This window comes from Syngnathus scovelli, chromosome 15, assembly GCF_024217435.2.
Source record: "Syngnathus scovelli strain Florida chromosome 15, RoL_Ssco_1.2, whole genome shotgun sequence".
Taxonomy (NCBI): domain Eukaryota; kingdom Metazoa; phylum Chordata; class Actinopteri; order Syngnathiformes; family Syngnathidae; genus Syngnathus; species Syngnathus scovelli.
Window position 1 is genome coordinate 9,609,845 of NC_090861.1, and position 16,990 is coordinate 9,626,834.

Sequence of the window (16,990 nt, forward strand, 5' to 3'; positions counted from 1 at the left end):
CAAGCTGAAATATGCATCCTATAAATCAGTCGCAGTTGATGTGTAATCAAATTCTGTTGTTTAAATAAAGGTCAATTAAGTTTAGCAATTCAGCCTTCTGTTGCCCGAATCCAAATTTTCACTGGTCCAATTATGAAATTTCATTATTTTCAGTTAGATTAATTATGTCTTCGAAATGCTAAGTTACATATAAAAATTTATGATTCAAATGATTTAATTTCTATTGATCAATGTCCACTTTACGAAGTTTCTGATCACGCTGTCGTATAATTTGTCAGTGCATCTTCACTGTCCATATCTATGTATTTTGTTTTTTATCCCCGTTTCAGTGTCAATAAGCAGCCTTATTATTCCCTCTTTTATCAAAACTCCTCAGTTATGTCTGCCCCAGCACCAAAACACACTTCCATCCCTTTTGTCCCACACTCCACCAACTTTGTAATGCTTCAGCAGTCTTTAGCAATGTGTCCAGTTTGACTTCATGTGACTCGTGCAAGTCTTTAGCAGCCTCTCCTCTTAGATTCTCATGATGATGATTCAGGGCTGGACCGTCCGCCATTCTCAAATGCGTCCATCTTGTCTTTGTTCTTTCAGTCCATTTTCTTTTTGATCTGCAACTGTGTGTATTCCACCAACTATATGGTTCTTGTCCTGTGAAGAGCTGTGCTTGCCCCCTTCAAGCATGATAATAATGTTCTCCCAAAGGTCAAAGGTGTCTCATGACCAGGGACAGTCCTCTGTTGATTTTGAGGTAGCCAGTGGAGTACAAGGACTCAGTTCAGGACTTGTGCCGCGTGCTAGGGCAGAACACACTGGGACACAAATTTCACAAAACTATCTTCGTGTTATCAGTCTTCCTGTGTAGTCTTTGTTCCTTACACCCCAAAATCTTCCTATTAACATTTTGTATCCTATCAGTTGCGCACACTCATCATCTTACTATCAAGCCGCCCTTATCAAATGCTTTTTTTTTTTTTTTTTTTTTGAGTAATCCATCCACCCTACCCATTAACACGGCTAAAATCCTCGTTCCAGTGTTTATCATCAAATAAAGTTCTGAAATCCTTTGTAATAAACTGTAATGTAATTTAACAATCTACCAATATGGTTGTATATGCGGTGAATGTTATTGTTCAATCTATAGGTCATACAGCGCCGGTGTTCCAAATATGACACTCCTCCTTGATTTAACATCTCATAAGTTATTATTGTCAGCAGCGCTAAAGGATAGCGCTTGGAAGTGAATGTCTTATCGCCCAATTTAAAACACATGCCACATTTGAGCTAGTATTTATTCCTTTATTTATTTCCCATCCTCATGTTAGCTGGCATGTGTCAGAATTAAAATGGGATTTTGCTTTTAATTTTAAGTCTTTCAAAATTGCTATATCCTTACTGCACCGAGATAAACTGTTAAATATATCTTTAAAAACAAACAAAAACAATCTATGCTCCTGCACAGACTCTTAAAAGTGGCACCCAAATGCCAGATTACAAATCAAACCTCCTCCTTCACTCTCACATTTTTGATAAAACAGTCTACTTATCTAGACACTGTCATCACATACGAAATAATGGCCTGCAAATTAAATATAATGTTGTTGCTGTGGTCCCTCAAAACATGTGACTAGGATTTGGACAATTATTAACCCCCATCAAGTGATCAATTATCTCCTCACTAAATTCCTAGCCTGTTAACCTATCTGCATAAAGAAGACATGTACAATGCAGGGGATAAGAGAATAACAAGGAACACCTTAACAATAAACAAAATAAACCCAAACCACAATCAAAACCAAATAAACTAGGCCCATGACCTATGTAGACCAACACAGTACTCCAAATATTTCCCCATTAAAATTTAAGCCTTTTTGTGTAGAGCACCATTGATTTCTAATCATTGACCTAATTTTATCCTTAGTTTAATCCCAATCACGAATGCCCACTACTTAATACTTTACTTGGTGTTCTTTTGATAAAAAGTGCCCCCATTGCAATGTCATTTTTATTTGTTGTTTTTAACTCTAAGTGATTCAAATCTTTGACTTATCCTTACATGTGTCCTTGTATAGTCTTATGTCATAACCAATCAATAATTCCTCCTAAATTTAAAATCTGCAATCATAATTTAATTTTATCCAATTCTACAATGTATGTTCTCTCTTAGGCGGCTCGGTGGCGCACTGGGTAGCACGTCCGCCTCACAGTTAGGAGGGTGCGGGTTCGATTCCACCTCCGGCCCTCCCTGTGTGGAGTTTGCATGTTCTCCCCGGGCCCGCGTGGGTTTTCTCCGGGCACTCCGGTTTCCTCCCACATTCCAAAAACATGCTTGGTAGGCCGATTGAAGACTCCAAATTGTCCCTAGGTGTGAGTGTGAGTGCGATTGGTTGTCCGTCTCTGTGTGCCCTGCGATTGGCTGGCAACCAGTTCAGGGTGTCCCCCGCCTACTGCCCGATGACGGCTGGGATAGGCTCCAGCACGCCCGCGACCCCCGTGGGGACTAAGCGGTTCAGAAAATGGATGGATGGATGGATGTTCTCTCTTACTCTCACATTTTTATGAGGGCTGGGCACTCTCCTCGTTGGACGAGTTTCTGACCACAACCCTCAGATTATTCTATCATTTCTAATTTTTACATTTAACAATGCAAATATGATAAACCATTGTCTCGCACACCATTTCCGTGCACCAATTTAACGCAATTCCATCCTTTATAACGAACTGATATAAAAAGACAAACATGCACATAAACAAACACACGGGCCCACAACATAGACATGACAATCTTCCCAGCTGATAACAAGGGTAGGGGGGGAGGCAACTGAAGTGCGGAGAGCCTCGCCACCAATGTAACCCCCCACCTCTGTCCAAAATATGCATTTGTGCCCACCTGACCGTTTGGCCCAAACTTTAGAGCCGCACCCTTTTGAAAACAAAAATGGTTACAGTTTAACCTCACCACACAATGGGATATAACCTTCATGCTAATTAAATATACATTCTTTATCCAATTCTTGTTAAGCCATTTTTCTGACTCCAACTCTCATGCAAAATCAAAATAAAATCAACAATTTTATACAAATCAACTCATTGTTGAGGCAACAGTATAAGTTCCTAAGTGTCTACTATTGAGGCCACTCAGGTGCCCATATGCTTAGTCACTGGCATCCCACAAGTTCCAGCGGTGTGAGCGCCCTTTGCTGATCAGACAAAGTCCTCACCACCTTTCTCTTAATTCACCACGACTCGGACATCCCAGATGTCCCTCGCCTTAGACAGCCCTATATTGTTCTAAGGTCACATTATTGGAGTCGCTCGGCATCCGTCCTGCTATATCAGCGACGCCTTCACCTGTTTTTGTATTTTTTATTTTTTCCACAAATCACTTTTACCAAGTTCCACACAACACACACTTCTATACAACCACCATTCCTGAACACAGAGCTGAAAGTATTAATTTTTGTATTCCGCTTTCACTCCACAATATTGCTGGACTGGGAGAGAGAAAAAAAAGTTTCCCCCTTACCTTTTGTGCCGATCGGACTGCAATACTGTTGAGCAAGAGCGGAGAAGGAAGAATCCTTTGTGGAGCATGCACTTTCCCTTCTGAAGAAATCACGTCGGATGGTCACCATTTGTTGGATTTTGTCCACAATTTAGGGAGCGCCTCACGGCAAAAGTCTTTGCCAATCACCTGTTATCCAATTTACTCACTGCGTGCTCGTTTGATTTCATCAGATTTAGGAAAATGCAAAGACACTGAAGCAGAAATTAGACTTAGACAGATTGGTTGAGTTCAATCACAATTCTTGTTCAAAAAGCTCTGTTTTCAGGAAAGTACAATACAGCGCTGGGCCCTTCAAGAGCGGAAAGTCTCCATTCAGAAAAGGCAAAGTCCAAGGTTGTTAGATCAGTTTTATATTCAGTAGCACATTGTGGGCCGGGATTGATGGGCGATGAGTCTTCGGGGTGGGGCAAGTTCGAAGGAGAGTCTGCTTCCATGGGAGTGGTGCTGGTTATGGGCGATTCGGTGTGTAGGTGGGGGGCTGTTGGTGTGTGTGTGTGGAGGGGGGCTGTTGTCTTCCCTCCCGTCTTTCGGCCTTGGCGATCATCTTTGGCCGAGTCTTTCGGTAGCTCCTTCTGGCACCTGCTGGTTTTATCTCCACGTGACCTTCCTGTGAACATTCTTCTCCAATCTTGGACATACACTGTCGTACCTCATTCAACCGTATCTTTTCTTTGTTAGGCAAACTATTTCCCTCTGTGCAGAGCGTTCAGTAGTAATCAAAAACTGGCGTCTAGCATTAGTCAAAAGATAAGATACAATCAAGTACTGAACGGTCAAGACGACTCTGGCCGTGTCCATGATTCAGAGAAAAAGCATCAGGCATGCATTCCACAGTTCCTTAAGGGTCATTAAGCTATTTAGGCAATATATCAAAAGTCATTTGTTATTTCAAAGTCCTCAGAAATATATCAGATCATAAAGTTATAAAAACCTTTCTCATCACCACTTATCAAAAATGTCTAATTATGTCTTCTTTATTGATTTGGTGTGTAGGTATAATTATATGCTTAAAATGTTTCTTTTATTTATTTAATATGTGAATATACTTGTCTGCTTATGTACTTTATTCAATGAGGTTTGAGCATATCTGTTTTTGTAGCGAGGCAGGACTTTTTGTATTTCGACCTCCCACTGGGGATGGTAGAAAGGGCCTTCCTCTTTTTCCTTGTCATTAGACTGGCGAGGTTTTTTCTTGAGGAAGGGCCGGCAGCCTTTTGTTGCTTCTAACGGGCCACACCAAATTTGTTACTTCGCAATTTGTCACCATTGTAAGGGTATTACCTAAGGGGGGTGGTACCGTCGTCTGTATAATGTGGACTTCATGTCAGGCAGGGGACAAGACGGAGGACCCGGATGCAGAGTCGTTTCTTTCTGGGATTTATTCCAGCAAGCACACTGATCAAAAGTACAAATCAAATCGCCTCTTGCGAGGGAAAACACGTGGCAAAAAGTACAAACAAAAGGTGTCGCACTGAGGCGAGTCAAAAGGCTAAAAGTACAAATCAAAACGCCTCTTACGAGGGAAAACACGTAGCAAAAAGTACCAACCAAAGGCGTCGCACTGGGGCGAGACAAAAAGGCGATGGGGACCAAGGCACAAACAAAAGCGTCGCTCGGTGGCGAGACAAAAAGGAGGGTTCTTACAGAGAGCTCGGACATCAAGGGATCGCTGGTGGTCGGGACGAGGCAAGACACACTGGCACAAGACAAGGGGGAGACACGGACTAAATACACACAAAAGGGCGGGGACACAGGTGATGACAATTAGTGTCAATTACGCAGGTGCACACAATCGGGATCAGGGAAGACAAGACAACCAAACACCGAGGAAGGAAACACGAACTGAAACGGAAGGGATGACAAAATAAAACCGGAAGTAAAGTTACGACAATCGACGAGACAAAAAACTGGAAAAATAAACGCGACCGCATGACAGAACCCCCCCCCTAGGGCCGGATCCCAGACGGCCCAGGAGCCCCAGGGTGAGCCGCATAAAAGTCATCAAACAGTCCCGGGTCCAAAATATAACTAGGCGGCACCCATTGCCGCTCCTCCGGCCCATAACCCTCCCAGTCCACCAGGTACTGCCAGCCCCGGCCTCTTCTGCGCACATCCAATAGTTGTTTTACGGTGTAGACCGTCCCACCTCCCACAGTCCGCAGAGGCGGAGGCGGCGCAGGATCCGGCACCAATGGACTGTCCACCACCGGCTTGACCTTCCCGACGTGAAAGGTGGGGTGGACTGCAAGGGACCTGGGCAAGCGGAGACGCACCGCGGCCGGGTGCACGACCTTGGCGATGGGGAACGGACCCACGAAGCGAGGCGCCAGTTTCCTGGAGTCCCCCCGGTGGGGAAGATCCTTGGCGGACAGCCAGACACGTTGACCTTGCTGGTACACGGGCGCCGGACGTCTCCTCCGGTCAGCCATCCGCTTGACCCGGTCCCCCTGTCGGACCAGCGTGGCCCGAGCCGCCGCCCAGACGCGATGACAGCGGCGCACCAAGGCGTGGGCCGAAGTCACCGTCACCTCCGGCTCACTGTCAGGGAAGACTGGGGGCTGGTAGCCATACACACACTTAAATGGGGACATACCTGTGGCCGTGGTGGGCAGGGAGTTGTGGGCATACTCCACCCAGGAGAGGTTCTTGCTCCATGAAGAGGGGTTCTGGGAGACCAGGCAGCGGAGACTTGTCTCCAACTGCTGGTTGACACGTTCCGTCTGCCCGTTCGCCTCCGGATGATAACCTGACGTGAGACTCACGGTTGCCCCTATGAGCCTGCAAAACTCCCTCCAAAACCTGGATACGAATTGGGGCCCCCTATCGGAGACAATGTCTTTCGGGAACCCATGAACCCGGAATATGTGGTCCATCATTACTATGGCTGTTCGTCTAGCGGACGGGAGCTTGGGCAAGGCGATAGTGAGCCATCTTTGAGAATCTGTTTACTACTGTGAGTATGGTGGTCTGCCCATGCGAGACCGGAAGTCCGGTGACGAAATCCATGGATATCTCTGCCCATGGGCGCGAAGGAATGGGTAGGGGATGCAGCAACCCCATACGGGCGCCGTGGGAGTTCTTGTTCCGGGCGCAGACGGGACAGGCTGCCACGTACTCTTTGATGTCAGCCCTCATGGAGGGCCACCAGAATCGCTGCTGGATGACAAACAGGGTTCTGCGCGTGCCTGGATGACAAGAGAGTCTGGAGGTGTGAGCCCAATGGATGACTTGGGATCGGAATTGATCTGGGACAAAAAGTCTGTTTTCCGGGCAGCCACTAGGGGGTGGCTTGTTTCCATTGGCCCGCTGTACCCGGCCTTCGATTGGCCAGGTCACTGCTCTCACCAGGTAATGAGGAGGCAGGATGGATTCGGGTTTCTTGAGTTCTGGATCTGAGTTGTAAACACGGGAGAGGGCGTTAGGCTTGGTGTTTTTGGATCCAGGTCTGTAAGATAGAGAAAAGTTAAAGCGATTGAAAAAAAGTGACCAGCGGGCTTGGCGGGAATTCAATCTTTTCGCTGACTTGATGTATTCAAGATTTTTATGGTCTGTCCAAACCAAAAAAGGCTGCTGTGCACCCTCCAGCCAATGTCTCCATTCTTCCAATGCCAGTTTAACTGCCAACAGTTCGCGATCCCCCACATCATAATTTTGTTCGGCGGGCGTCAGCCGTCGAGACAGGAACGCGCACGGGTGTAGCTTGTTGTCGCTCTTGGCTCTCTGTGATAGGATGGCCCCTACTCCTTGATTGGAGGCGTCCACCTCCACCACAAACTGTCGCGACGGATCAGGAAGCGTGAGGATGGGAGCGGTGCTGAAACGGTTCTTTAGCTCCTGGAAGGCCGCCTCCGCCTCTGCTGACCAGCGGAAGGGGACCTTAGGAGACGTGAGTGCGTGCAAGGGAGCCGCCGTGGCACTGAAGCCCTTGATGAACCGCCGCTAAAAATTGGCAAAGCCCAGGAATTGCTGCACCTTTCTGCGTGAGTCGGGGGTAGGCCATTCCTTAACCGCGCTGACTTTCGCCGGGTCCATCTCAACCTTGCCCGGGGCCACGATGAAGCCGAGAAAAGATACGGTGTCCTTGTGGAATTCACTTTTCTCGGCCTTTACGTATAGTTGGTGTGCAAGAAGACGTCGCAGCACCGTCTCGACGTGAATCCTATGGGTTCTCAGATCTGGGGAATAAATCAAAATATCGTCCAGATATACATATACAAAACGGTCCAAACAGTCTCTCAAAACATCATTGATCATGGCCTGAAACACAGCGGGAGCATTGGTGAGACCAAATGGCATGACCAAGTATTCGAAGTGTCCTCGATGGGTGTTGAACCCTGTCTTCCATTCGTCCCCTTCCCGGATGCGCACTAGATGGTATGCGTTGCGCAAATCTAACTTTGTAAACACCCGGGCTTGCTGTAGTTGGTCGAACACGGTCGACATCAGTGGGAGCGGATACCGGTTCTTGATTGTGATCTGATTGAGAGGACTATAATCAATACAGGGACGTAGGGTGCCGTCCTTCTTGCCCACGAAAAAGAACCCCGCCCCCGCAGGCAACGATGATGGTCGAATCAGTCCTGCTTGCAGGGAGGAGTCTATATATTCGTTCATGGCTTGCTTTTCAGGTCCCGAAAGAGAATAAAGCCTCCCCTTAGGTATAGTCGAACCCGGCAGGAGTTCAATGGCACAATCATACGGACGGTGGGGAGGTAGGGAGGTAGCCTTGGCCTTGCTGAATACCTCGGCCCATGGGTGGTAACACGCAGGGACCCCGGTTAAGTCGGAGGTTTGCGCGTCTAGAGCAGGAGGCACAGCGCGCGGGTTAGACCTGACACAGGAATCATGACAGTCGGGCCCCCATCCCGTTATTTCCCCTGATCCCCAGTCTATGATGGGGTTGTGGCGTCGAAGCCATGGATAGCCGAGAATGAGAGGGTTCATTGGAGCGGTCACGACATGTAGCCTTATATTCTCCTGGTGGGGACCTATCGACAACGAGACTGGTTCTGTTATGTGAGTTATTTCAAAAAGTGCCTGTCCATTGAGTGCCTTAGCTTTCACGGGGGTGTTCATCAGCTCAGTCTTTACCCTCCACCGGCGAGCAAATGCCCAGTCTATCAGGCTTTCATCTGCTCCTGAGTCTATTAGTATTTCGAGTTCTATTTCTCTTCCCAACTGTGTAATCCTGCCCTTGGGAAGCACTCGCTCCGGGGACGGAGCCGCAGAGAAGGCGCTCACCTTCAGGGTCCTCCTCACTGGACAGGAGAGAAGGAGGTGTCCGAGCTCACCGCAGTAGTAGCATCTTCCCTCTCGGCATCGCCGTAACTTCTCCTCCTCGGTCAACTTAGCTCTGCCCAACTGCATCGGTTCTGGCTCCTGGCGCTGCCGATCCCCGTCCAGCCTGGAGTGGTGAACGTCAGGGCCGGCTACTGGGACGAAGGCGGGGGTGTTCCTGCTTCGGTGCTTCCTCCACTCTTGCAGCCGGTTGTCAGTGCGGATAGCCAGAGCGATGAGGGCGTCGAGGTCGGTGGGAAGGTCTAAGGGGATTAGCTGATCCTGTATGGACCCAGAGAGGCCCCGGAGGAAGATGTCATATAGTGCCGTCGCGTTCCAACCGCACTCCGCGGCCAGCGTGCGGAACCGGATGGCGTAGTCCCCGACGGTGTCTTGTCCCTGGACTATCTGACAGAGTTGGCGAGTCTTTTCTCGGTCAGCTGAGATTGGATCGAACACCGTTCGCAGAGCCTTGATGAAAGCGGGGAGAGAGTGACAGGAGACGGAATCCCTGGCCCATTCCGCGGTGGCCCACGTGCGGGCCCTTCCCGTCAGGTATGACCACCTTGGAGCGCTCGGTGGGGAAATCTGCTGGGGCCCTCTCAAAATGCATCCCGCATTCTGTAATAAATGCCCGGCTAAGGCCGGGTTCACCGGAGTAGCGCTCTGGAGGAGCCAGTCTGGCACCGCCGGTCATGGGAGCTATGGCAAGGGGAGTGACTGAGGAAGCAGCGGGTGTACTGGAAGTCGCTGCTGGTCCCGCGTTCAAGAGCGAGAGCCAAAAAACTGGAAAAATAAACGTGACCGCATGACACTTCAATTTTCTTTACTTGTGGTTCCTGAGAGGCCTCAGATTGTTGTCAGGGAGAAATTGGCTAAATAAATAGTTTGAGCTTTCCTAGTTAAAGTAACCTTAAGTAGCATGCCTCGAGCATAATTTAGGCTGTGCAGGTATAGGCCAAATTGTAGACGTGACCATAGAAAATTTGGTTGGGAGAAGATTTTTTGGTTGTTTACTGATGTCATCTTTTGTTAAACTGTTTTCGGGACATTTGTAACGTCCCGAAGGGGGGAATGAAGTGAATTTTGAACTTTAGGCGTATCTGTATGTTGCACTAGATGATCCACTAGTAGCAGTAAGACTATCAAACTATATTTGCTGTACAGAGAAGCTTTAGTTTCAGTAGTGTATAAGTACTTAGTAGAAGATAGAAGGGCCAGTTGTCCGTGACCAGGGAGAATTCAGTTTCAGCAATGTGTGCAATCCTATATTAAGGTAAAGTGGCTGTTGTCGTCCATCACCAACAGCGCTGGTCAAGATCTCCTTTGTAGGACTGAAGTAAACTAGTAGATTGAAAACTACAGCTGTTACCCAAAGCCGTGACATCAGCTTCTTGTCAGGTATAAAAGCTACGGACCTGACAAGAGGGGGGGTCGTTCGTTCGTTCCAGCGGGGGCTCGTTCCAGCAGGGGTTCGTTCGTTCCAGGGGGGGGGCTCGCGGTAGCGCGGGCTCGCTCGCTCTCGCTCGCTCTCTCTTTTGGGGGAGGCTTTTTTACATCCATGCCTTGGGCCACTCAACTTTGTGGAAAGACTTCACTCTGACATCGGTTGAATAAAATCTTTTCCCAATCAGCCGTGGTCCCTGAAGTGCTTATTTGTCTGGAAACAGCCACCGACCACCGAGTGTTTTTTGGAGACCAGCGAAGCAACTAAAACCATATACCACACCTAAAATATACGACAAAATTAAATCCATCAAATATAAAATATTAAACCCAAAACCATTCTGTAAGTTGTATAAATAATGTACAGAAGTTGTGATACTTTGTTTTAAACAATCATTGATCCGTGTGAAGTGTGGTTATTTCTATAACCAATATTACATCCATCCATCCATCCACAATCCATCCATTTATCATCCATCCAGCCATCAAGCCTTCCATCCATACATCTAGCCATCAATCCAGCCATCCTCCATCAATCCAGCCATTTTCTATACCACTTGTCCCCCCAAATATGAAATATTATATAAGTTGTACAAATAATGTACAGAAGTTGTATTGCTTGGTTTTAAACAACCAATGATCCGTGTGAAGTGTGGTTAATTCGATAACCTGATACAGAAGTCTATATTATGTTATTCCATAGACCTTATATAGATGCCAAAATTAAACCCATCAAATATGAAATACCAGCTGTAATTTGTACAAACAATGTTGTATTGCTTCGTTCGAAACGCTAGGGGCAGACACGTGCATGAATTGTGCCACCATAAAAAAAACAAGACGAGGAAGAAGAAGTCGAAGTAAAAGTGTCCACAGCAAGTAAACTGTTCAGTCGACGCATGTTGCTTCTAAAAATAAAAAGAAAGACACTAAGGACAGCTGCTATGAGGTGAGTCTTCGAGGTTTTTCAGTAAGAGCTATTGTTTTGTCCTCTAATGTTTGTCCTCTAATGTTTGTCCATTTCATTATCAATGGATTTCAAGCTTGGACTTAAGTTATAGCTTGCTTGCTAGCTAGTACTTTGTTTTCCCATATTTCGCTACGTGACTAGTTGTTTTAGTTTTAACAATTTGGAAGAGAAGAGCTTCTGACACAAACGTTAATGGTCGCTAAATGTTAATGGTAGTGTTTGTTTTAAGTAAATAAAATCTCAAGTGAATAAAATCTATTTGAAAGTTTATAACTGTATGAGTAGCCTACATTTAAAAAGCAAATGTTATTTTTGACTAGAGGTTATGCCGTATGCATTTACAATTCATATGTGAATTCAAAACGGATGTAAACAATGGCATTGCTTTTGCAGATATCAGCTGCTCACTTTCAAAATTCGCCATGGCTATTATAAAGGAAAAAAACAAGCTCAAAGAGCAAGTATAGATCACACATTTGAGATTTTCTGATGGCATGGCAAAGAACAGGACAAAAAAGTGTGGAGAATAAAATAGAAGAATAATAATAATAGAGAATGGTGTAGAATAACATATGTGTTAAGGCCATCGCCTTCACACAATAATAAAGTGAATGGAGTAGAATAACATATGTGTGAAGGCCATCGCCTTCACACAATAATAATAGAGAATGGTGTAGAATAACATGTGTGAAGGCCATCGCCTTCACACAATAACGTGATTGGATATGTACAACAGCCAAATTAAATTGCACCACATTCAAAGGCACAGACAGAATGCAATCTTTTATTTTTTTCAAACAGGGCAAAGTTTATCATTGTAGAATGGTTCATTTGAATCCTGCAGCTAACATTTGCTTCATTCTTCAACAGTTAGGAAGTGAGTGTGAAACACCCATGACAGGGAAAAGTAAGAATTTTTTTTGTAGGCATTAGTCATTTAAAAATAGATCATAGCTGCAGTAATTTAAGTGAGTGTTTTATTTCTATTTCTCTTTATTCTCAGAGTTTCTGAAGGTCCTTGTGGAGCCCCTTCTGGCAATCCCTGGGCTGAGGAGCCTCAACTCTCGTTCAGAATGTGACGCGGAGAGTGGATGGTGCCCATGACTGATCTGGAGACCTTTGACATGATGTCCAAGGAAATAAATGACAAACAGGATGCAAGACTGAATGACAGAATGATTAAGCTTGGAATTGGATTAGTCAAAATTTTGGATGTCCCCCCCTCACTCTTGATAGCTTACAAATGGAACCAGTAGGGTTCTGTTTGGTTTAATTGCTGTACTGTCAAAGTTACTGACTTTTCAGTTATTTTTTTTGCTTGATTTACAAGAAAAAAAAGTGGTCAATTCAATTTTGTCTACCGTATTTTTTGGATTAAAAGTCATTCCGGAATATACGTCGCATTAGCCATAAAATGCACAATAACATGAAAAAAAACATATAAGTCGCTCCGGAGTACAAGTCGCATTTTGGGGGAAATTTATTCAACAAAATCCAACATCAAGAACAGACATGAACGAGCAACAACAGGCTAAACGATAGGTATGCTAACGTAACATAAACACAAACGAAGAGCTGAGAACGGGCCTGACATAACATTCAGAATTATTCAAATAACTATTACATAAATAACACGTTTATAAAACCATCTGTGTCACTCCAATTCATTAAATCCATCGATCGTCCTTTATGTCAACAATGCCGGCCGGGTGCGCGCCGCTGACGGGGGTTGCACTTCAAAATATTCCACTGGCCTAAATAACGACATATAAATTATATATCAAATAACTATTACCTAAGCAATAAAATTATCAAACCCTCTGTGTCACTCCAAATCATTAAATCCATCGATCGTCCTTTATGTCAACAATGCCGGCCGGGTGCGCGCCGCTGACGGCGCTTGCACTTCAAAATATTCCACAGGCCCATATAACGATATATAAATTATATATCAAATAAGTATTATACAAGCAATAATATTCTCAAACCATCTGTGTCACTCCGAATTAAATCCATTGATGAAATTCCTCATCCTTTGTCAACAACGCCGCGTGTGCGCCGCTAACGTCAGCCTCGTCGTTATTCCAGAGATCTAGTATATAACTATATTGTAGCATTAACAAAGTACCAGGAAAGACGACCGCCGTCCCCGGACAGCCACCCGGGCGAGCGCCGGCCCCCAACTTCCATTCACGGAGGTGAAAGAGAGCTCCGTAGAGTAGGACCGGACGTGCGTAAAAGCCATGTCCGAGCCCCATCCACCGTCCCCGGCCAGCCAGCCGGCCGAGCGCCGGCCCTCGACTTCCATCCACGGAAGTGAAAGAGAGCTCCGTAGAGTATGACCGGGCGTGCGTAAAAGCCATAATAGTGTTTCAAACCTTCTGTGTCACTCCAAATCATGAAATCCTTCAAACTCTTTGTCCTCCGTGTCACTTACAAACAAAGCCGCTAATGATGCCGGTCGTACGTGGGGCCCTTCGTCATCTTCGTCATCCCGTGATCGAATCTTTGTCCTTTATGTAAACAACCGGCGCGCCGCTGACGTCACTTGAAATTCAAATTACAGTAATCCCTTGCAACATCGCGGTTCCTTTATCGCGGTTTCACTTTTTTTTTGGGGGGGGGGGGGGGAATTTGAAAATTTGTGAAAAAATTCACATATAAGTCGCTCCTCAGTATAAGTCGCCCCCCCCACCCAAATTGTGAAAAATAACGCGACTTATAGTCCGAAAACTACGGTACTCTTAATTCCACTCTTTTGAGACACTGTTCATAATTCCTTGTATACAGATTGCAAAGCAGTCTTGTGTTACGAGGCCGCTGATTTAAAGACCTGCATGTTTCCAAGACCATGGACAGGTATGATTAGGTTGACATCTGTACTGTAGATTAAAAAAAGACAACAATGAAGGCCTTCCCATGGGCTCACCACCTGTGGGAGGGGCCGAAGGGGTCGGGTGCAATGTGAGCTGGGCGGCAGCCAAAGGCAGGGACCTTGGCGCTCTGATCCCCGGCTGCAGAAGCTGGCTCTTGGGACATGGAATGTCACCTCTGGCTGGAAAGGAGCCCGAGCTGGTGTGCGAGTGTTGGAATAATTTTAAGTGAAGCTTTGGCCTGCCAAACCTGGAGGCCTCGCCTTTACGAGTTTATCTTTCCTTTTATCTAGGTTCTTCCTTTTTAGTGATAGGGATGTCTTTTGATCCCTGTCAGCCATTTGTATCCTTCCTGTCCTTATGTTGTCTGTGTGTTTTGGTTCCCGTAAGAGGCCTTCACTAACAATGAGCAGGGCTTATTTGCATAGGTGACATGTTCTTTGTTTGATTCACAGGAACTTCATTCCTTTTTATATTTAGATGTAGGTTTGGTTCATAGATTGTAGTTTATCAGACCTATTCTTCTTTGTTAAGGGTTACATACAGTTAGAAGTAGTTGCATAAAAGTTATCCCATATTTACTCAATGTTTGTTTAAGGAACTGCATACCGGTTACCTCACATTTGTTTAATGTGTGTTGAAATGTTTAGGACAAGTTACTTATTATTATTATGTGTTAATTACCAAGTAGATAAAGTTAGCAAAGGTCTAGTTGCATTTGTTCCACAGCAAAGCGGCAATCAACGTGCGTCAGGGTATTTGTTGACCTGAGGACAAGTCAGCCAACTGTGAAGGAAGACAGCCGGGGACGGCCTCTGCGGGGGGTCACGAGCAAACAGCGGAGTGCTAATTCACACCACACTACATTCTTTTGCTAATCAGCGTTGCTACAGACACAATCCCCCTCCCTTTAGTGTAGCAACGCCTCTGTAACCAGGGCAACCATAACATTAAAAAGAGGGGCACGTGGAGTAAGGACTCAGAACTGATGGAGGTTGTAACTGAGATTGCTTTCTCTATCGTTCTCCTCGCGAGTAAACCTGTTTCTGGTTGTCTTCTCCTCTTCATTCCAGCGAGTGATTTAATGTCTAATCGTATTTAGACCCAACAGCGAGGCAGAAAAATTCCGACTAGATATAGTCGGACTAGCCTCCACGCACAGTTTGGGCTCCGGTACAAGCCCTCTCGAGAGGCGCTGGACTCTCTTCCACTCTGGAGTTGCCCACGGTGAGAGGCATCCAGCAGGCGTGGGTATACTTATTGCCCCCCGGCTGGGCGCCTGCACATTGGGGTTCACCCCGGTGAATGAGAGGGTAGCCTCTTGGGGTCCCTGGAGGAAGTGCTGGAGAGAGCTCCTTCTGGGGACTCCATCGTTCTACTGGGTGACTTCAATGCTCACGTGGGCAATGACAGTGAGACCTGGAAGGGCGTGATTGGGAGGAACGGCCCCCCCGATCTGAACCCGAGCGGTGTTCTATTGTTGGACTTCTGTGCTCGACACGGATTTTCAATAATGAACACCATGTTCAAGCATAAGGGTGTCCATGTGTGCACTTGGCACCAGGACACCCTAGGCCGCAGTTCGATGATCGACTTTGTAGTCGTGTCATCGGATTTGCGGCCGCATGTTTTGGATCAACTGTCAACTGATCACCACCTGGTGGTGGGTTGGCTCCGATGGTGGGGGAAGATGCCGGTCCGACCTGGCAGACCCAAACGCTCTGTGAGGGTCTGCTGGGAACGTCTGGCAGAATCTCCTGTCAGGAAGAGCTTCAACTCCCACCTCCGGCAGAGCTTTTCCCACGTCCCGGGGGAGGCGGCGGACATTGAGTCTGAGTGGAACATGTTCCGCGCCGCCATTGTTGAGGCGGCCGACCGGAGCTGTGGCCGTAAGGTGGTTGGTGCCTGTCGTGGCGGCAATCCCCGAACCCGCTGGTGGACACCGGGGGTAAGGGATGCTGTCAAGCTGAAGAAGGAGTCCTATCGGGCCGTTTTGGCCTGCGGGACTCCGGAGGCAGCTGACAGGTACCGGATGGCCAAGCGGAACGCGGCTTCGGCGGTTGCTGAGGCAAAAACCCGGGCGTGGGAGGAGTTTGGTGAGGCCATGGAGAATGACTTTCGGACGGCTTCGAGAAAATTCTGGTCCATCATCCGGCGTCTCAGGAGGGGGAAGCAGTGCAACGTCAACACTGTTTACTTTGGGGATGGCGTGCTGCTGACCTCGACTCGGGACGTCGTGAGTCGGTGGGGAGAATACTTCGAAGACCTCCTCAATTCCACCTACACGCCTTCCATTGAGGAAGCAGGGCCTGGAGACTCTGAGGTGGATTCTCCAATATCTGGGGTCGAAGTCACTGAGGTAGTTAAAAAACTCCTCGGTGGCAAGGCCCCGGGGGTGGATGAGATCTGCCCAGAGTTCTTAAAGGCTCTGGATGTTGTGGGGCTGTCATGGCTGACACGCCTCTATAACGTTGCGTGGACATCGGGGACAGTGCCTCTGGATTGGCAGACTGGGGTGGTGGTTCCCCTCTTTAAGGGGACCGGAGGGTGTGTTCCAATTACAGGGGAATCACACTCCTCAGCCTCCCTGGTAAGGTCTATTCAGGGGTGCTGGAGAGGAGGGTCCGTCGGGAGGTCGAACCTCGGATTCAGGAGGAGCAGTGTGGCTTTCGTCCTGGCCGTGGAACAGTGGACCAGCTCTACACCCTCAGCAGGATCCTCGAGGGTGCATGGGAGTTCGCCCAACCAGTCCACATGTGTTTTGTGGATTTGGAGAAGGCGTTCGACCGTGTCCCTTGGGAGGTTCTGTGGAGGGTGCTTCGGGAGTACGGGGTGCCGAGCCAACTAATAAGGGCG

General features: G+C 47.1%; 1 protein-coding gene across 3 annotated transcripts in view; it reads left to right on the forward strand.

The window, feature by feature from the left end:
• The first annotated feature begins 11,097 nt into the window (after positions 1-11,097).
• LOC125982495 (StAR related lipid transfer domain containing 13a) overlaps positions 11,098-16,990 on the forward strand; it is a 63,261-nt gene continuing 57,368 nt past the window's right edge. For 2 of the 3 annotated variants that reach the window (XM_049743136.1, XM_049743141.1), the window contains exons 1-3: positions 11,098-11,240; positions 12,132-12,168; positions 12,265-14,120. The gene's annotated coding sequence lies outside the window, so the exon portion shown is untranslated. The remainder of the gene's footprint in view (positions 11,241-12,131; positions 12,169-12,264; positions 14,121-16,990) is intronic. The other variant, XM_049743137.1, reaches the window with a different exon arrangement.